The sequence below is a fragment of the Urocitellus parryii genome, chromosome 10 (assembly GCF_045843805.1).
Source record: "Urocitellus parryii isolate mUroPar1 chromosome 10, mUroPar1.hap1, whole genome shotgun sequence".
Classification (NCBI taxonomy): Eukaryota; Metazoa; Chordata; class Mammalia; order Rodentia; family Sciuridae; genus Urocitellus; species Urocitellus parryii.
Genome location: NC_135540.1, coordinates 44,570,253 through 44,592,401, shown reverse-complemented (window position 1 = coordinate 44,592,401; position 22,149 = coordinate 44,570,253).

Below are 22,149 nucleotides of genomic sequence, written 5' to 3'. Positions count from 1 at the left end.
CTCTCAGTGTTTTAGTGAGGCTCACTAAACTTCACAAGTAACCTTCACAAGTGCTTTTCAGTATTTCATACTTCCTTGGGTAGAATGGGATATTTGGGAGTTCAACGGTTAGATGTTTTCCTTCCTCAGGTAGCTTTGGCTATGATAAAGCCCTAGCAGCTTAGGGTTTGGCTAGTTTCTTCTGAAAGTAGAATTTGTTAAGAAGAACAGAATGTTCTGGCTATTTGAGATGGTTCCCTTTGCCCTTCCTAGATAGAAGAACAAAGGGATTTTTCTTTGATCTTCCCTGTAAGAACCTGGTAGAGCTCAAGAAGGTAAAACATACAAGTGTGGAAACACCCTTGGCTGTTTCCTCTTGGAGTTTTGAATTGGATTCACACTGGGTCTCCAATAATTTATCAATTATATTTAAAGATTTTTTTTTTCCTTTAGACTTGGTTTCTTCTTCAGGTTTCTGTTTGTGTTTTTCTGTTCTTAGGCCTTTTAAATTATCAGTGACTTTATAACAGTGAAGCATATCTAACAAGTTACTGATAAATTGGCTCCTCCTATCAGGACTATTCCTGGGAAGGAATGTCCTTGGGAAGTTTTCTGAGATAAACAAAACAAGTAAAAAGAGCCAATGCTTGCAGGATTTGCAATTGATTTGTACTTCTTCTTTTGCAGTACTCCCTTTAACCTTCGCTTACTTTTGATTATTCATTGTCTCTCACCCTGAATATGAGTTTCAGAAGGGTCATGGTCATCTTGTTGCAGACTGAGGAGCCGTTTCCCCTGAGTTCCCCAGCACCTGCAGCACTGAGTTAACACTGATTTGGATTAGCTCTGGGTCAGTTGTGCTGGAAGTAGAGGGTTTTAACCCCTTGTGGACTTGGTTTCTTTCTTGGAGTGAGTCAAGAAAACCTATTCACGGGGCTCCCCTCTCCCTGATGTTTCCAGCTTGCTCCCGGTCCCCTCTCCTGAGCAGGCCATATTTCCCCTCCTCAGCCTGCAAGCTTCTGTTTTCTGCCTGGCTGCTCACCGCCTTCCTATGGCACCTCAGGGAATTGCCCTCTTATTACCACAATTACAATCTGTACACATTTCATTAAACTAATATCGCTTTGCACAGGCTTTCTCCACAGAACTGCACAGCTGGAGGCCCATTTCTTTTCCTCAGCTTAAACACTTTGACAGGTTAAGAAAGCTATTATGGCTGAATAACAGGTGTTGCAAAACAATGTGCATTTGATGTTTAAATGAGAGAGCTTCTTTATTGACTGCCTTTATTGCAGCTAAGGCTCTCCTTTTTCACGATGACTGGATTTTTATTGTTTTTACTGCTTTTTAAAGTGTATTCTGTTGTTTCAGAATAGGTCCGAAGTGACTGTGTGTGTGGTTATTTGTTATTCTGCCGTCCTTTCCTTATTATTATTATTATTATTATTATTATTATTATTTGTGCTGCCTGCTTTCCTTTCCAGGTGAAGAACAGTTGCAGAAATAGAAGGATTTTATTTTTGCAACTCTCTCTATCTCTCTTTTTTTCTGATAGAAGCACACTCACTTCATGAACAACCCCCCAGGGCCATTGAGCAAGCTCCTTCTCCATTATTTTGCCTTTGTTTATATTGTCTTCCTTAGTCCACACATCTACCTTCCAGTGACCCAGTGAACTGGCTCCCAAATGAGAAATGATAAAATACAGAGAGATGGTTTATGGTAGGAATTTCCTCATCTGAATATTCTATCTTGTTCTATGTTCAGAACCTCAGAGCATGGAACACATACACAGACTGAGGCACAGTATTTGGTATTTATCCTTTATCTCATGACATTTTGTTTTTCTTTCCACTCATCAACATTAAGCAAGTCTTTATTCCTTTTTTTTCTAGTTCCTCACAGAATATCATGCTCAGCAGGATGTAGTCTGTTTTATTATTTCAATAAGATGACTTTTGCTGAAGAGACAGTCAAGTGTTAAAATACCATTTTTTCAAAGCAAGTGCTCAGTGAGAGAGAACATATGATTATGAAAGCATAGAAATGGATGGAAATAAAAGATGGCTTTGAAATATTTAGATTTGTGCTTTGGAAATGTCTACAGTAGTGCTCTTCATATTATAGGCACTCAAAAATGCTTATTAACTTTGACTATAGGCATAACATACTTTTCTAAAGCAAAATTTATATTTCATGCTTACTTACATTTTATGCTAGTAAAAAGCAACAAGAAAGATAAAAATAAAAAAACACCAAAAGAAAAGAAAAAGCTAATTGTCTTTATTAGGTGAATAGTTACTGTATTCAAAATTGTACTCAATTTAATCACTTACTGTTCATTTTTGTGAGAGCAAATAAAGTCATTTATGTGAAGAGTTGTTATCCTTGTTTTCCCCAGTACATGGACCTTAACTGCCACAATTGAGACAGTGCCTATTTTTTTTGCATGTCCTCATTGTCAAGAGCCTTTCTTAGAACACTTTAAGGTCTCAGTAAATGATTTTTGACAAAATCATATGCACTTCAGACATGAAGAATTCTTCATGTAGATTTCAAATAGATTGAAGACCTCTTGAAATTCTCAGTACAATTTTGTTTATACACCCAGAAGTAACGGCAGTAAGAAATCTTGGTTTTCATTTGGTTCTCAGAGAAATCTATGGCTCAAAAATTTTCTGAACACCTACTTTAGAAAGAAATGTTTGAAGGATAATTTGATAAACATTTGGTTAATAAAATAATTACTTGTTGAGCCAGTAGCTTAAATAATTTTTCCATTATAAAGTTATATCAAGTTATATATGCGATTTAGTAAACCTAGTAAGCTTTACTTGATTTTATAAAAATATAGTCTTAAGTTGGTGAATGGTTTGTCCCCAGAGCTAGAAACTAGCATCTCCAATCCACAATTGTGACATAGATACATATTTTTAATAATAATGCTAATACTTGTACTCTCTATAAGCTTATAACAGTTCAAAAAGTGCTTTCTAATTTCAAAGATTACCAAAATCCATCCCACTAGAGTATGGATTCACCAATATTCTGGGAACAAGGGAAGCCAGTTCTACTTCCAGGAATTTCCAAGTATAGTATGTCTAAATCCCTGTGGTGTCTGACTCAATTATTAAAAAAAAATGCTAGTACCTTAAAGTTATGAGGCACATTTCTCCTAAGAATTTTAATAAACTTCATAATATAGAGCAGGACTGTTATTCTCCTCACTTAACAGGTATGGAAATTAAAATGCAGATAGTGCTCAGTGATTTTTCTCATGGCTATTTGGGCTAGCAGTAGAGATGCAAATCAAAAATATTAGCCCTGAATTTTTAGCTGCTTGGTTGCTTCTACAATCATAAGTTTAGAAAAATTTTTAAATATATATTTATAGCTTTAAGAATATCTTTGAAAAAACATCCCCTAAAACTTATTTCTCCCGTAGGTCTCAAACTGAAGGAAAAATAAATTTACCTTAGGAAATTGGTTATAAAATGAAAGAAAAATATTTTTATATGATTAAGCCAATAAAGCTCAATAAAATGTTACAAATACTTATCAATATATAAAGTGCAATAAAATAGTTTATGATACAGTAAGTGTTCAGTGTAAGTGTTAAAGAATTAACTGCTTTTTCATATAATTCCTTAGATATGTAAGTAATGCATGGACTTTCAGGAAGAGGTCTTGTTTTAATGAAAGATGGCTATCAGATGGAGAGAATTTGATTTTTCCCCTTTAAGTTTCAATTAAGATAATTAAATGCTTTATCAAGACATGGATTCCATTTATCAGATTTATACTTTGGGCCATTTTGAAATGTTTCATCTTTATATATTCATGTGAAAGAGTATGAAAAAGTTAAATTAAAAAAAAATCACTTTTGCCTCTGTACCTTCCTTTTGAATACTATTACAAGGCATGCCTGTTTGAACAGATTCTCTGATTCAGCCTACTGAAAATAATAGAATCAGTTGCCCATAGCTGTCTGCCAGTTAAGATTGTATTTGTGCTATCTTCTTCTTGTCCTAGAAATTCATCATCTTGAAAGCATTTGTATTATTGAAAGCAACAGAGCCTGGTTAGGCTGCCCATTACCTTTACTTCATTTGCATTTTTTGCCCAATATTTTTCCCGAGTTCCTTTCTCTCCCCCGAAGTCTCCATCACTCCACTGCATCTCATCAAGTGCCATCTCAGCCACACAGTGGCAGCTTGCTGTGCGAAAATGAACTGGGTACAAAACACAGGTTCCCAGGAGTCTGGGGCTTCCCAGCCTTGTCCCTAAGCCAGCAGCAGCTGAGGTGACCCAGATACAGGAACTGCTTTCCCCTCCCTGTGTTTTACCATTTCCAGGAATGACCACTGTTGCATTACCACTAGAATTTGAAAACACAGCATGATTTCTGTGGGTGGTACAATTTCCTCTGCTGGAAGAATGAAGGCACAACGGGAAACTTAAAGCCCTAAAGAGCGAAGGGGTGAGTGTAACAAAGCAGAAAATATTTGCCCAGTGTTCCATTGTGCCAGCAAGTGTTCTTCCTGTATGTGTGGGAATAGTAAAGAGAATTACACACTCACCTGCCTGGTTGTTGGCAACAGGCGTGAAGATTCAACGCAGCTTTCAAATACAATGAGAAAATGAAAAATTTATTCAGTCTGGGAATTAAGTCTAAGCAGAAAATGAAATGTCACAAAGAAAAAGAATTAATGATTTAATTATGTATATAATAATATGATTCTTTTTTTACCTAATAAATTCTAAATAGCATTTAAAAGTACAATTCCTGAATCCCTAGTCATAGAAAATGACTATTAATCAATACCCCTAAGAGACTGTATTTATTTAATTCATTGGTTCTAAAACTCAGGCATATATTAAAATCACTGGGGAAATTGATGAAACTACACAGACTCAATGCTATCCTGCACCAGTGGGCCTGGGCTTATGCATGCTCTGTTAGATCTCCAGATGATTCTGCTATACACTTACAAAACTGATTTACACTGATTTATTTTTAAAAAAATTTATATCATTTTAATTCATGCAATTTAGTGATAACTTGGAGACATCTCTGACTCTTACTTTCATATTCTACATCCAATCCCTTCTCTTGGCTTCTCATTTTATTATAAATTGACAAGCTATAATTAGATATATTAATGGGGTACACAATGATGTTAAGATATTTGTATATAATGAGTAATGATAAAATCGAGCTAACTTATCCATCACTTCTTTGGTGGTAAGAATATATGAAATATACTCTTAGCAATTTTGAAATATAGAATATATTACTGCTAACTTTAGTTACCATGCTGTACAATAGATTTCAAAAAAATACTCCTCTTGTCTAGCTGAAATTTTCTACCTTTCAGCTTATGTTTTCCCATTCCTCTCAGCCCCCCAGACTCTAGTGAGCACAATCCTACTCTCTCCTGAATCCAGTTGCTTTAAACTCTGCATACAAATAAGATCATGTGGTATTTGTCTTTTTGTGCTTGGCTTTTTCACTTAGCATACTGTCCTGTAGGTTCATCCTGTTGTCACAAACTACAGGATTTTTTTCTTTATACAATTGGTATTTCTTTGTGTACATATGCATCTTTTATGTGAATATATAACACATTTTCTTTATCTATTCATCCATTAATGAATATGGTTTGATCAAATATCTTGGCTATTGTGAATAATGCCAGAATGAACATAAGTACATGGATAACTCTTTGATATACTGATTTTTATCCTTTGGATACCTAGGACATATCCCATAGAAGGGGAATTTGTTGGATCATATGTTAATTCTATTTTTAGTGATTTGAGGAAACTTCATACAGTTTTCCATAATGGCTAAACTAATTTACATTCCCACTACTAGTGGACCAGGGTTACTTTTTTTTTTTTTTTTTTTTTTTGGTTACCGGGTGGGGGTTAAACTCAGGAGCACTTGGCCACTGAGCCACATCCCCAGCCCTATTTTATATTTTATTTAGAGACAGGGTCTCACTGAGTTGCTTAGTGCCTCACTTTTGCTGAGGCTGTCTTGGAACTCTTGATCCTCCTGCGTCAGCCTCCCACACTGATAAGATTACAAATGTGCCATCATGCCTGTCCAGGGCTTACTTTTTTACACATCCTCATCTGTACTTGTTACTATTTATCTTCTTGATTATAGTCATTCTGACACATATGAGGTGATATCTTATTATGATTCTAATTTGCATTTCCCTGATGATTAATGATATTGAACATTTGCTCATATATTTGATGACCATTTGTATGTCTTCTTTTGAGAAATGTCTATGAATGTCCTTTGCCAATTTGTAAATTGGGTTGTTTTCTTATGTATTTTAGATTTTAACTCTTTATCAGATATTTACTTTGCAAATATTTTCTCCTACTCTGAGTGTTAAGTCTTTAGGTAAAGCTTATTAGTTTAAAGTGATGCCACCTGTCTAATTTTGATGGTCTTATAGAAAATTTTGAGGACAAATATAAAAAAAAAACTCATCGCCCAGACTCATGTTGTGTGGTTTTTGATCCATATTCTTTCTGGTAGTTTTAAATTTTAATGTCTTAAATTTAAGTCACTAATCCATTTTTGAATAGTTTTTTTTTGTTGTTGTTGTTGTTTTTTGTAGGTGGTATAAAGTCCATTTCCCTTCTTGGGCATGTGAATACCTACTTTTCCTAATATATGTTTTGAAGAGACTGTCTTTATCCTATTTTGGTTTTTTGGCAACTTTGTTGAATCCAATTGGCTATAAATGCATAAATTCTTTTCTGGGGTCTCTAGTATTCTAGTCCATAACTCAACTTCTCTATTTTACATTAGTATTATGTACTAGCTGTATTACAGCTTTGTAATATAATTTGAAATCAGCATGATGACTCTAAACTTGTTATTTCTGCTCAGGATTGCCTAAGTTATTCCGCATTATTGTGAATCCATATGAACTTTATGATTTTTTTTCTGTTTCTGTGAAAAATTAAAGTTTTATAGATATTATATTGAATCTTCATATCACCTGGGACACTATTTTATTTTATTTTACTGTACCTACCATAAATGAGTGTTTTCTTAACTTCCTTATTGTATAGTTTGTTGTTGGTGTATAACACCATTACTAATTTCCATGCATTGATTTTATATTCTGCAAATTGACCATATTCATGTGTCAGTTCTAGTGGCCTTAGGGTGGAGTTTTAGTGTTTACTTTGTATAAAATCATGTCAGACACCTGAAAATTTTGCTTATTCCTTTTCTATTTAGGTGGCCCTTATTTCTTTTTCTTGCCTAGTTGTTCTGGGAAGAAATTAGAGTACTGTCTTGAATAGATCTGGTAAGAGTAGTCATCCTTGTCTTGCCCCTGTTCCTAAAGGAACAAGGGGCAATATTCACCAATGAATGTAACATTAGCTGGCTTTAATAGTGTTGAGGTTAATTCCTTCTATATACAATCTATTGAGAGTTTTTATCATAGAAAGACATTGAGTTTGTTAAATGATTTTTCTATTTCTAATGAAATAATGTTTCTTGTTCTTTCTGTAAACATGATATATCATATTTCTTAATTTGTGTATGTTGAGCCATTCTTACATCCCACTTGATCATGGTAATTCATCTTTTGATATGCTGTTGAATTTGTTTCTAGTACTTTGTTGAAGACTTGGTTCTTTCTTTGATGTAGACCAAATTTGACAATTTTCCACTATCTTCATTTCTATGCAGTGTCATCAAGGCTATCACAGTAGAACAATTTTCTTAGTCCCTCACCCCGAGTCATTCTTTCACTTAGCAGCCTAAGTGAGCCTGCTAACCTTAATGTAAACAATGTTCTTCCCTTTTAAGAGTCACACATGACTTGCAGTGTAATCAGAGTAAAATCTCATGCATTCTGGATCCCAATACTTCTCTTTCCCTGCAACTTTCTTCTCTTAGTTATACTTTCTTCCGTATGTTTGAACATGCCACTCTTACTTCTAGTATTTTGGAACACCTTCATTTACCTGAATTACTCTAACTCAGGGAAATCACCTCAATCAATAGCTTGCTTCCTTGAAACCACTTCACAGTTCACTCCTTGCCAGAGAAGATTTCTGACAATCCTTTGTAGGATAGAACCCATGTTCAAACTAACTTCATTTTCTTTGTGTGTGTGTGTGTGTGTGTATGTGTGTGTTTACATTTATTGTCATATGGTATAGTATATTTTTATCACTCTGTTACCCATGATAGAATGTTAACTTTCAGGTCTAAGTCATATCACATATTGTCTCATTTGGACTTTACATTTAAATTTGAGATGACTTGTGAAATTTAATTATACATGTTAATAAGATCTGGAATTTGGTAGTCATTCTGTAGGCCTGCAAAAATGTATTTAGTTGCTTAAAAATACTTGGTTCCCAAAAATGTATTTAATTGCTTAAACTACTTGGAGAATGTGAAACTTAAACTAATTTATTAAGAATTCAAACCAATGCATGTTCTCAGGAAAAATGTGTAAATAAGAGTGATTAACTTACATCATTCATGCACCTCTATCTCTGCTTCTTCATCTATGAATTATGGTCATCAGGACTCATCATCCATACAAATCCCTATTTGTCCCTATATAATATCCCAGTTCTCCAAGCTCATTGTTTTACAGTCAGAAAAAAAAATCTAACTTCACATAAGATACTAATAACCGAAATAGGTTTTAACATACTAACCAAGGGTCAAATTCTTTTCTGAACCCAATACCAGAGCCTATTGTTTGACAAATAATTTTTGTGTTACTATTGTGCATAAGCGGTACTTTGCATCTTTGATTTTTCAGTATGTTTATTTAATTATAAGGATAACACAGCAGAATGAGACGTGGACACTTTGGGATAATATATGTTACATGAAATTGACCCCCAAAGTATTTTATTTTTCATGATTTAATACTTGTAGAATTTTAGATTTTCACCATTGGAGAGAATATTTACAGGTAGAGACAGTATAAAATGCCACAGATACTTATGATACTAAATGAAAGCAGTAAAAAAAAATACTAAGTAAGTATGTTACTAATGTATTTACCTTTATTAAATATAAAAGTGGATTGATATGCAATTTACCAATGTCAGTCAGCTGGGTGCATAATAGTATGGTTTTTTTTCTTCTGAAAGAGGATTTTCACTGATGGTATACTTTACAAGAGTCTATTCATAACACTTAAGGTTATATTATATTGAATATTTTTGGAATTGTGAAAACTAGAGTATAGACTTCAAACTGCTGTGTGACATGAGAAAGGCAGGTGAGGAGATGGAGTGGAAGTTGCATCACTCATGTAAACATTTGGATTGAGATTTCTAGAACAACTTGCCCATCTGCTAAGAAAGTCAGAAGTGGTTTCAACAAGCCTCATCTCACTACTTTCCTCTTCCATAAGTCCTAGTTTTAGGGCACAGGGAACTCAGAGAAAAACTACAGACATATTTTCAGAATTAGAGTTCAACAAATTTCCTCCAAGTATGATTAGCATAAAAAAGTATATTCTCTGTACTAATAACAGTTATAAAAGGCAATTTATATTAAAAATAACAAATGCTATAAAATACTGAAGAAAAATCTACCTGAAGATATGCACAAAATGATAATAGATTTTTGCTTTATGGCCTGATACTAATTTTCCTATTTTTTCTATGTGCTTATAAGAAGTATGTTTCTATAATTATTAGAGACATGGATATGTCCATTATGGATATGTCCATTTCTGTTACTGTAAGTTTATCAAGTATGCTGTTTCAATGTTTTGTATCTTCACTATTTTTTACATAATGTATTTTATCTGAGAAGAATTATTTTTGGTGAATATTTTTTTTTAAGTATCATGAATATAGTGCAATGGATACTGTAGAGGAAACACAATTGTGAATAGAGTGTAATTGTCTTTGAGATCATAACCTAAGATGAATCAAAATATGAATGCCACCACCCATGAATGCTATCACTTGGAGGAAAGCAAACAGGAAGAAACAAATGAACAAAGGAAAAAAAACTACTATTTTCATATGTATAACTAATAAAACCTTAATATAATTGTACATTGGCATTTTCCCATTTTCTAGGAAAAAATGGAGCTTTGAAACAAAGAACTTTCTTTATTGCTCCTTGTGCTTCCAATGTATGACTTTTATTGTGTCTCAGTCTTATCCAAGTTATTTACTGGTCTGAGGTTTTAGTAGCAAGGAAAAAAAAAACACGAAAGGCAAGTATAAAATAGGTCACATCTTTTTTTTCATTACAATTGTGATTTTTTAACTTCTTCTACATATCAATGCATAGAGTGGTGCTTTTGATAATAGGTAATCACTTTAGATAATAAGTTTTAGGCATCTTAACAAGCCTAGTAATTAAAAAAATTGGTTTATCTTTTAAAAGAGAAATAAGTAAAGATGACAATGAGTCCTCTGGTTATCCAAGATAGCTGTGTTAAAGTAAGATAAGTAGGTAAAGGAATTAAGTTTAAATAATTTTTATCAAATTGACAAGATTCATTTTTTGCCATATATTTTTAAGATAAAGGTATAACATATTGCATTTTTCAAAGGGAGTGCATGTTAATATTTCCATTACATATGTTTTTCCAGATTTGTCACTTCCTCAATGAAGAGATAGAAGCTTTAAGCCCTATTAAAATTGGTCAGGACTTTGTGACTGACTGCCTTGTCAAATGGAATGCAGTAGAAGCAATGCTACAAAAATATCAAGGGAAAGTCACAAAAATGATAAGCTTTCTCTCAGAATGCTCACATTTGGTACACAACTAAATGTCATGAAGAATTTGATGCACATTTAGTTGTCCTAATATCCCCAGCTAAGGTTTCAAATGATTGACTTCACCAGCTTCAAGACACTTGAGGTATCAAGCCTTCAGATGATTATAACTTCCAGCTTTTGAGCCACTCTACATGGTACAGAATAGAGCGGATGAGACAAGTTATTTTGGCTGAGCCATGTTGAAATTGCATATTCAAGAATGAAATTTTAAAATGTATGGTGCTAATATTTGATATAGTTTGTTGAATGAAATTAAGTAACTAAAAAAGAAGAAATAAGAATTTAATATCATAAAACAAAACTATAAACTCTTTACAATTTTTTATATATTAACAATATCAATTGAATTTTTTATTTCTCCTAATTCTGTTAACTTTTGTTTAACATACTTTGGAATTGTGTTACTAGGTCCATGCATGTTTAGAATCACATTTCTGGGAATTCAATTAATATTTATTAGGTCAAAAGCATCTTATTTCTAATAGGTTATTTTTAAATCTTAGAGCATCATTTAGTTAATTTTTATACAGTCAGACCAGTTGTGTATTAGAGAGTATACAAAAAGTCTATTTTATCCATTCTGTTTTTTTCCCCAAACTTCCTTTTTGTCTTTATGATTTAGGCATATTTATTTTTAAAAAAGTATATCATTGGATTGTTTGAAAAATGTTAATCTTTGAATTATAACAGGTAAATTTAATCCATTTATACTTATTGTGATTATCAGCATATTTTATTTATTATATCATTTTTCTACCATATTTTTATCGAGGTATTCCCATGTTTCTTTCCACTCTTTCTTGCTATCATTTTATCTACTTTATTAATTTCTTCTCTTTTGGTTTAGAAATTATACATTATTTCTCTATTTTATTAGTGAATACTCAAATTTTAGGTTTTAGGTTGCATTTTTTTTAAAAAGAGAGAGAGAGAGAATTTTTTAATATTTATTTTTCAGTTTTTGGTGGACACAACATCTTTATTTTATTTTTATGTGGTGCTGAGGATGAACCCAGCACCCCGCGCATGCCAGGTGAGCTTGAGCCACATCCCCAGCCCTTAGGTTGCATTTGTAACAACATCTGAAATGAATCCATATCACAACACAACTGTGGAATACTGCAAGGAATTTAGAAGGGTTTTAATCTTTCTCATTTCTTGATATGTTTTAATGTCATTATTTTTCTATTTTAATCCCATCTAGTTAAGACTAGTCAGGTTTTATCATTGTTTTATGTTGTAAATATTTACCACATGGTAGACATTTTCCTTCTTATAACAGTCCAGATTTTGAGATTCAATTTTCATTTTCCTAAGATGGAGATATTTTTATTTTTACATTTTTTAAAACATGGTTTCAGTTTTATACAACGATATCAAAGCCCAGTTATCTATATTGGCAACCTATTCAATAATGCACAGCTTATTTGCTCTCTCTCCCTCCTTGTTTCATTTCTGTGTTCTCTTGCCACAGCTCCCTAGGATCATGTGCCAAATAAACTCAGATGATTTTCTCAAATTTTTTCTTTTGGGGAAAACCTAACTTAAGAGAGTCTGATCCCATTTGATTCTTTTGATAATATAGTAGTAGCCACTGCAAGACAAAAATCTGATTTTTAATAATAGCCAGCCACATTATTCTATCTGAAATCTCTGTGTGGTGGATATCTCAGCCATGGCCTACTTTGACAGATATATTTTTTCTTTCTTCCTATATATTCTTCTAAAACATTTCTGTAATTTTGAACCCCCAATCATCTTTCACTCTAGTTATTGTAACCCCTTTACTATTTTTGCCTATTTTTATGTTCATTTATAAGTTACCACACCTTTTTAAAAAACTTTCTCATAAACTTAAAATGTGTTTTCATTATTAAAGTCTCAACCCATATGATGCACAATATATTGCTAAAGAATCAGTATTGATGGGTTGTGTTCTCACAATTTCAATGAAATCCATTTTATGCAACAGCTCAGGTTTATTTACATTGGATAAATTTGGTGATTTTACAAAATGAAGAGTTCTAAGAAAAAGATCTTTCGTTCAAAATGAATATGTAAAACTTTCCTTTCTCCTCCTCCTCCTCCTCCTCCTCTTCCTCCTCCTCCTCCTCCTCCTCCTCCTTCTTCTTTTTTTAAATCAATTCTTCTTAGCAATGTATTCCATGATGCATTTCCCAGTTATCTCTTTCAGGCTGAAAGATATATTTCCCCAGTTACTGAGACTGAGTCTGGTTTATAGCACTCATCTTCAAACCCTCTCTGTATTTGCCCTCAGTTGAAGAGAGCTGCTTCAACCAGGTTATGTTCCTTTCTCAGGGGTAAACTACACTCAATGATTGATTGATAAGGAGGTATAAAGGTCTGGCCTCCATTCCACAAGATGGTTAAATCTAAAGGTTATTCCAGCTTTACAGTTCTGCATGGGGTCATCTAAGTCTTGTGTGGATTATATAACAACTTAACTTCCCCCTTGCTCTGTCCTACTTCCTTTCTTTTCCTGGATTGGGTGTTGACTCCAATAGTACTTCCTAATAGACATTTTGAATATTGATGTTCATCTCTTGATCTTTTTCCAAAACCCAACCTGCACTATTTGATTCAATAAGATATTTTAAGGACTATGTTAGAAAGAAAATGTTAAAGATAGGATTCTGGAGAAGATCTTCCTAAACTCTGGCACCGAGGACTTGTCCTATAGCAGTTGGTGGAACCCACAGGGATGATGACATAGAAGTAATGGAATCTTAAAACTCTCAGTGATGGTGAGCTAGGAAATATGACTGGGGACATGGTGGTACTGATGAGGATATATGTTAGGTATTTAAGAATGATGGAGAAAGAGTGATTTTAAGTAGTGGAGTTGGATGTCTGTTGCACAGTATACTCTGAAAAAAGAAACCAAAAAGGTAGGAGGATTAACTGGGATTCAAAACTCAACATGAAAACCTGCGAGGATCTGAGCATCTTACTTCTTTAAGCTTAAGGGATATAAAATGTGTAGATCAGGTCTAGGACTTAAGCATCATCATAGCAAAGTTCCAACAAGGTTTCCATGCAAACAAAGATCAGGATCCAGAGTTACGGAATGGGGCACTCAAATATTGAATCCTCAACTATTCCTGAACATCCAAGGCTTGGTGAATTGGACACTCCTTAGTAAGAGTTAATGATTCCCCTGGTTTGAAGAAAACACAAATGGCTCTATAGTAAGGAAACAATACTTATGACTCCTCCAATCCTTCTTAATCTTCACAACCTCCACTCAAGGGCAATTAGACAATACTAAAGGGTGAATCCTAAAATAATTTTGCTAGGGAATTACTGTACTTGCTAAAGGAAGAAAAGGACTATAGCACCAAGGAAATAGAGAACCCAGGCAACATGTGCAAGTATGCTGGGAGGACATTCAGAGAATCGGATTCTGAGAGTGCTACACAATAGAGGGAAAGAACACAAAGTTGGATAAGTTAACAATATGGGTGCTCTTTCCTAGGATATAGGATTTAACACTCTAATACATAGGGATAGTACAAAGTGAGGTGAAAATGCTGAAAATGTCATAGCAGACAGAGAAGAAGGGATTTAAAACCTCACAGCATGGGGTATATTGGAATGATTATACCATGTGAAATCTGAAATATCACCACAGACTATGTTCCATGGAAGTACCAGAGGATTTTTTAGCAAAGAAATTAGGGATGTGTTTATGATAAGGGAACCAGTATCATTAAGCAGCTCAGTTGTACCTCTTCTCTGTAATGCCAAGGCTATGCCTTTAAAGAGCTGCATTCTCTAGAGCAATGGAGAGGCAGAGCTCCCTAACAATAGAAGACAGGTGTGGAGGCTTAACCAACAGAATCCAGGTGGATGCAATTACTGTAATTAGTGGCAAAGACATGGTGAGGAAGGAAAAGGATGTTTTGACACACACAGAGTTATGGAGACGGTTAATGGAACATGGATCCCTTAGGAACAAGACAGATGGTAGCTAATAATCATATGACTCAGTCTGAATAACCACAAGTAATCAAGGATGATGATCAGGAGGTTGAGGGCAGTTGTCCCAATAAAATTTCATGATGCCTTGCCCAGTTTTCACAACAAGAACCCACTGCCTGTACATATCATATGCCACACCATCCAGAAACTTTCAGCCAGATAGAGTGATAGACTAATCTATTAAAGGCATCTAAGTGTCCCAGCATATAGATAATAACTTAAGATCATGGGGTGCTATTCTTCAGGATTCTACATAAACTGAATGATCTGTATCTCCAACATGTCAGATATCTATATCTATATCTATCTATGTCAATGTCTATGTCTATATCTATACCTCTCTCATCTTTATCTACATCTACATTTATCCAGAAACCAAAGGGTAGGAAGAGGAATGTTTTTGTCTCCCACCACTTCCAGTAACTCGCTTAGGAAATTTATCTTTATCATTCCATCAGCTTTAGTCTTTTTAGAATTAAAGGTTCTAATTCCCAAAGGGAGACTGCCTCTGCTTTGCACATATCAAAGTCCCATTGAACCACATGTTATGACTGTTATCTGAGGATCTGTGGATTTGGATCCTTGTGATGAAAGACCAGAGGACAAGTAAAGGAATCACCATCCTGGCAAGGGTAGTTGACTGATACTGTAACTGAGGGCAGGTAGGAAAGTTTTGGGCACCAGTGATTCACTTTAGTACCTATTATTACTCCCTTGCTCCATTTGATAGTAAATGGACTAGTGCATACAGAGATCATGACCAAAGAAGACATGCTCATGTCCCATAGTGTCATGGCCACATTACTTGGTAACTCACCTAGACTAGCTGAAATTTCATATATATATGAAACTAGAATGTGAGGAAAGTCATGAGTTATCAGCTGTGGTCCCTGAAACCAACTGCAGTAATGGGAGTAATGGGGCTCTAGTTTGTCTCATCAATCTTTTCTCCTACATTTTCCTAAGCAAAATAGATATACCAAAGTCCTCAAGAGTTTGCTCTAAGCTTTTATGCTAAAAACTAGATCTAAGAAATACAAGGAGTGTAGTGTAGCATATGCCATAATATTGGCTGTTTTCCAAGAACAGAATCTCTTGGCTACCAGCTAGCTGCCAGGCTTCTCTGGAAATTGTCCTTCCTTCCTAGGGGAATTTTGCATTCAATGTTTGGGTCAGCAAAACTTTATAGAGACTAAGTCCTTGTTCTGCTGAAGTTCAACCCAGCTTTTGCATTTCCTCTAGGGTTTAATGAGGCTTTGTTGAGCCTGGATCTTGCCTTCTCTCTCTCTGCACAATCCTATTGCTCTTTCTTTGGGGCCAGGGATGTTGATCCTGAGAGAAACCCTTATTTTGTCTCTTGAATGCTAATTTTCATCTCTGCTTTTAAGATCTCCTTCCGGGGGCACCCAGCACCCTTTAATTCTCTTTCCTCTTCAATCTATCTTATTTAAGTACAATTAATTTGTTTCCTGCTGTAAAAATGTGCCATGCTAAAGTAATTCATATTGTTTGCTTAGAATGGCTGGACCCAGTGTCTCAGTTCACCCTGCATTTCCATGTCTTGATTATCTGCAAAGTTATTTGGAATCTGCCATTTCAGCTAAGTATGAGTTTAAGAGTCTTCGTTGATGAACATGAGGGGCATTTCCTACAATTTGAGAGTAATTTTTAAAAGCTTTTCTGGAGCTCTCTAATGACTCCTATGTAAAACTACACAAATTATGAAAAGGCAAGAAGTTATTTGTTGATGATCTAAAGGAACACAGTCTACACCATTACTTCTCTTCCTCTTAGCTCACTGAATTTGAATCTTATCTTTAAGTTCTCTAAACCATCCTTCCCACCATCCATCTCTAGAATCAATTAGCAAATAACTTATGGTTTTTTAATAAATTTTCAAAAATTAGCATCTGAATGAAAAAAAAAATGATCAACTAGATTATGTCAAATTTCCCCAGACCTAGAATCCACAGACTGAGTTCTAATTTATGGATTCTTTAAAAATATCTATATACCTCCAGAACCTTCCTTACCTCTCCACAAATTTATCAATATCCTCACATCTTGTCTACGGCCATATAGATAAAGGATCTGATGCACTGGTAAGGAGAATAGTAAAATAGATGGAAGCCAAGTCTTATCCAGGTCTGCCGTGTAGCATTTCCTAGCTTTACATGATGCTGGGAATCTGCTTGTTCTCCATCCTAGTCTACTGGGTAATTAAGGGTTTTAGTCCTGGCCTAAACTTCAGTCAATGCCTGAGAATACAAGAACCTGCTTACTTTCATTTCCTATACCTAAATCCTGCTTGGCTTGACTGGCCTGCATTAGAAGGTCCTTCTTTTCATGGATAAAAGCCTGACACAGTACAACACTCCTTGTTTAAAAGTTAATTTAGCGCTTAATCTCCCTATTTTGCCACATGACAGATGCAGATTGGGATGCTGGGTATGTAATAGTGCCCAAGTTTATACTTCTTGGCACAGGGCTTCAAATGCAAACTTACTCTCTTCTCCTCTTTCCTAGTTCCACATGGTGTGGAAGAAACATAAATACAAATATCACTTCCTCATTTTCCATCCTGGATTCCATTGCCTTGATGGTTAATGGGCCTTAGTCTTTCCTAGTAATTTAGTTTGCTAGGGATGCCAAAGTACACTGGGTGGCTTAAAGAACAGAAATTTATTTTCTTACAGTTCTGGAGGTTAGAAATTCAAGATCGAGGTTCTGGCTGTAGGACAGTTTTTTCTGAGGCTTCTCTCCTTGGCTTGCAGATGGCTGCCTTTTTGCTCTGTCCTCATGTGATCTTTTCTGTGTGGGTGCATCCCTGCTGTCTCTTTTTGTGATTTAATCTTTCCCTTAAAGGACATGCCAGTTTGGATCTGGGCTCATCTTAATAGTTTCTTTTTAACTTAATTATATCTTTAAAATCTGTCCAAATATAGTCACATTCTGAGGTACAATTTGTTAGGACATCAACATGGAGTTTTGAGGGGACACAATTCAGGCCCTGACACTTAGCATGCATGTTACCCTGTGTTCCTGAGTTCTTAGCAGTCCTTACATTCAAGCTATCCCAAATGTCAACAATTAATGTCTTCCAAAGCAGCTCATTACTACTGAAAAATGAACTAAATAGCTTTCCCAAATGCTTTGAGGGAATTGCTACTTTTAATCCAGTATTGGTTTTATATATAAATCAGATTAATTTGGTTTGTCAAATAAAAGTTGTTAACAATTAAAAAATACAACACTCTTGCTCCCTTAAGATTATAACTATTTTTGTACATTCCAAGGAAAAATATTATATATGTTATGTATTTTTCATAATATATGTGTGTTTTATTATATAAATACATATTTCAAAGATAGTAAACTCTTAAATTTGGAGATTTGCCTTCTTCCACTTCAGTTATTTTCTGTTTAAAATTAGTTTTATTCATTCTTATTATAATCTATCTGGCATATTATGCTCTTCTGGATGAGTAAATCAAAATTTTATTGTTTAAATAGTCAAAATATGTATAAGAGATTTCTAAAAACCACAATGAGTATTTGAGAGAATGTGGAGATCCTGAAAATTTGGAAACATTAGTGTAAGATATCATATGTTCATACATCCCCTCATAAACTTATCAAATCTATGGCTGCATTTCAATCCTAGAGTACTCAGATACAGGCATAGGTAAGGATATAAGAATACAGAGCCACCATAGGATCTGTAAAGATTGTCTCTTTGTTACAGTGCCAAGGAAGTACTAGGATTTGTGCTATTTTATTGCTGCCTGGAGACTGACTATTGCTGATGGTAAATCTTAGATGATAGATTTGTCAGGAAATTAAAACACCCAGGAGTGAATATCAAGGGCTGGCTGAAGAACCCCCATTATTGACATCAGAGAAGAGAAAACTCGCAATGATACATAATTTTAATTGGATTCTGTTATGACAGGCTGACTATTTGCCAATGGTTATCCTAAGGAAAAAAAAATAACATTTGGGGCTATAAAATATATTTTGTATCTTTCCATGTTGCTTAGAACACTTGCGACAGTTTTCAGTTTGTTTAGAATGTACTTTGTCCTGGGATTTCATTTAAAAAATTTCTTTGACAAAGAAGTAATTGAGGGAGGCTCTGTCTAATCAGTGTGAGATTGTCTAATGAGGAACCTGTACATTTGATTTCATTTGGGTAATGGAAACTGACCTCAGTCTGTGTACTGTAAAAGCCTGTTTTCTCATTTCACATTTTAATATGTGTCAAAAAAGAAAATATTTTAAAATCTCTCCTAGAACTTGTTATTTTAGGATTGAAAACCAAGGATTAGAAGTTAAATAAGACACTGGGTTTACATTGATAATATTGATTTGACTGGGGCCCTACTGGCCCTCAACTTAGGTAAATTTAATTATTTATTTTTCTGGTAGTTCCTGGAGAACAGAGATAGTTCTCCTGATCTCAGAGCTATAGGTTTTGGCCCTCTAATGTTGGATCTTGTAGAAATTTTTGAAAACAATATTTTAGCTAGCTATTTTCACATGGAATAGTTTTTTTCTTGTCAAAGAAAATTACCAGATTTGATAATATCTCTGTCTTATTTGAACATCACTTGTGAATACATCACCATTGAGTTTATCCTTAGAGTATTAAAGGTAGACTGAATTTTGATTTGCTTTTTTAACTATAAATTTTATTTCCTGACTCTAAAAAATGTTACTCATAATCAAATTTTGAGTTTCAATTTTGTTTACTTCTCCAAAATATGGTTATAAGCGAAGGGAAAGATGGTACTTGTAACCTTTGCCTTAAGGTCCTCCAAAAGATATACCTAAGATCATGCAGTATTAAGGGAAACTTAAAGTCATTAAATATATGGGTTTGATCATCCTGTTATTTTTTACTTTTCACTTTGAGCTATTATTGAGCACCTGGACTGAGGTCACAATTGTACAGTGGCTTTGGGTGACAAAAATGGATATGCAGCAGTATTTTTAAATAAGGATATAAAAGTTTTTAAGAGTAATAACAAATGTACAAATTGAAAGATACTAAAATAACATGAGAACTTGCATATTTAGAAACCAAAACAAATTGTACAGATAATGTTAGAAGCTTGGGAAAGTTCAGTGTCAATCCAAAGCAGAGTGAATGGAAAAAACATCAAGGAAGGAATGATTCATAAATTGCATATGCTAGGCCTCTGGTGTCAAAAACAAAAATAGGAAAGAGTATTCAAAATAGTGAAAATGTGGAAGCTCTGCAGCAGAAATCTGTCATTGTGTTATTGAAATATTCATAAAAAAACTGAAGAAGTCTAGCCAATCCCTTAAAACCCATCTTAAGCAGCTATGATGGGATGGATATGATATGATGTAATAAAGGATATATTACAGAGGTGTACTAATGTTACTTTCTTAGTCTCTGATACCCAGACTTCAGGAGCAAGGAAAATAAATTCTTTTCTTACAAAATATTCAGGCTAGATTACAAAAAAATTCAAGGTGGACATACACATGTCACTAATGTTGCACACACATTCATTCAAAAAAAGAAGACATATGCTTCTCTTGAACAATTACACGATCGTGTAGATGAGATAAAACTCATATACATGTTAAAGTTCTTTGTATATCAAGACAGATATGTGTTTATTACCATAAGACATTTAAGTAGAAGCCATAAAGAAGTGTGGCCATGCTACACATCGTGGCAGAGTTATCAAAATGGAAAAGGTGATTCCTAATCAGGATTTAAACCAGGGAATAAGGTTGCATATGACATATTGAGATGTATTCTAAGCAAGGTAAATGGACAAAGTCAGAGAGGTTCAATGCTTGTAAAGTTAAAGGGACCAGAGGTGTTTTGATCTTGAATTTGGAAAATGATAGAAGGGTAGTACTAAGAAGTAGTCAGAAACCTGATCATTATGTAGTTATAGCTTCATTCTCTAGGCCAGGGAGAGCCACTGAAGTATTTAAGCTGGGAAGAAACATGATCAGATTTCCATGCTAAAAAGATCATTCTGGGATTGAGGTTCTGTTTGGGGGAAGAGTCTCTGTGCTGTATAGGTACTAACAACGGACACCCAGAAGGACATTCAATTCCCAAAGCAGCAGCCAAGGAGATATATCTGTGGAGAAAGTCACATAGAAAATGAAATAAAATACAGGGATTTAGTCAGATGAAGAGAATATGAATACAGAATAATGTACAAGAAAATAACCAACAGATTGATAGTTTCTGATGCTCACTGAAACCTGGGAATTCAGAGCAGTGTCTTCCTTTCTACTTGGACTTGACTCACTGATGTTTCTCCTTGTTGTCTAGCTTTTGATTTAGCACACTTATCTAATGAATACATGTATATACATATGATTATATTTTATTTCATTTTTCAAACTAGTATCTATTAATTATTTGTATAAAGAATATTTTGTTTAATTATATAGCTTTTAATTTTATTTTATTGTATTATGTAATATGACATAGAATGAAAGTTTAAATTGCTTCCCCAAACCATGTTGTTAATCAAAGGAGCAAGGAAAATAAAAAGGTTTGTTAAAAATTCAGATTTCTAGAACCCTGTGAAGGCCTGGTTAAATAAGTTCCTTGGAAACCGCGAAAAGCAAAGAAAAAAGGAAGAGGCAAAAAATTCTAGTAGGTTGTCACTGCAAGAATCCAAGTAGACATTATTGAGGGCTGCAACCAAAGCACAACAGTGAGTGTGGAGAGAAAGATGTGCCTCTGAGACCTACATAGAAAACTGAATTTACACAACCTGATTAATTAGTAATTATAATAATGGTGATCATGATGATCATAGCGATGGGTAAAATTTATTGAAGGCTTAGTTTAGGCCACACTTCACTGAACGCTTTCATTTTTATATTAAACCCAAGAGATTAATACCTAAAAATTATTCCCCTTAATGTGTACTGGCTTAGTAATTGGGCCCACCTTTCACCTAAAAGCCTAGGACAAATGTCATTACCCTGGAACATCTTTCTTTTCAGTCTCCATCCAAATCATCAGCAAAGAACACGATCACTTCTCAGTTCCCCCATGACAACTGTCCAGTCCACTCTCATCTTTCTCCAGGATTACTTGAAATTGCCCCCTTCCTGGTTTCCTTGCCCTGGCCTTGTTTCCCTACCCCTTACTCTTCCTCTCACCTGTGAGTTTCCCCTGCTTCTCTCCTGCTCTCAGCGCTCCTCTTTGCTCTTCCTTGAACACACAGAGACGTGTTTCTGCATCAGGGCTATTGTGTTTGTGATTCCCTGGCCTGAAATTGTCTTCACAAGATTTCCTCTCACAATCAGGTTCAAATGTTCAAGTGTCATTTCCAAAA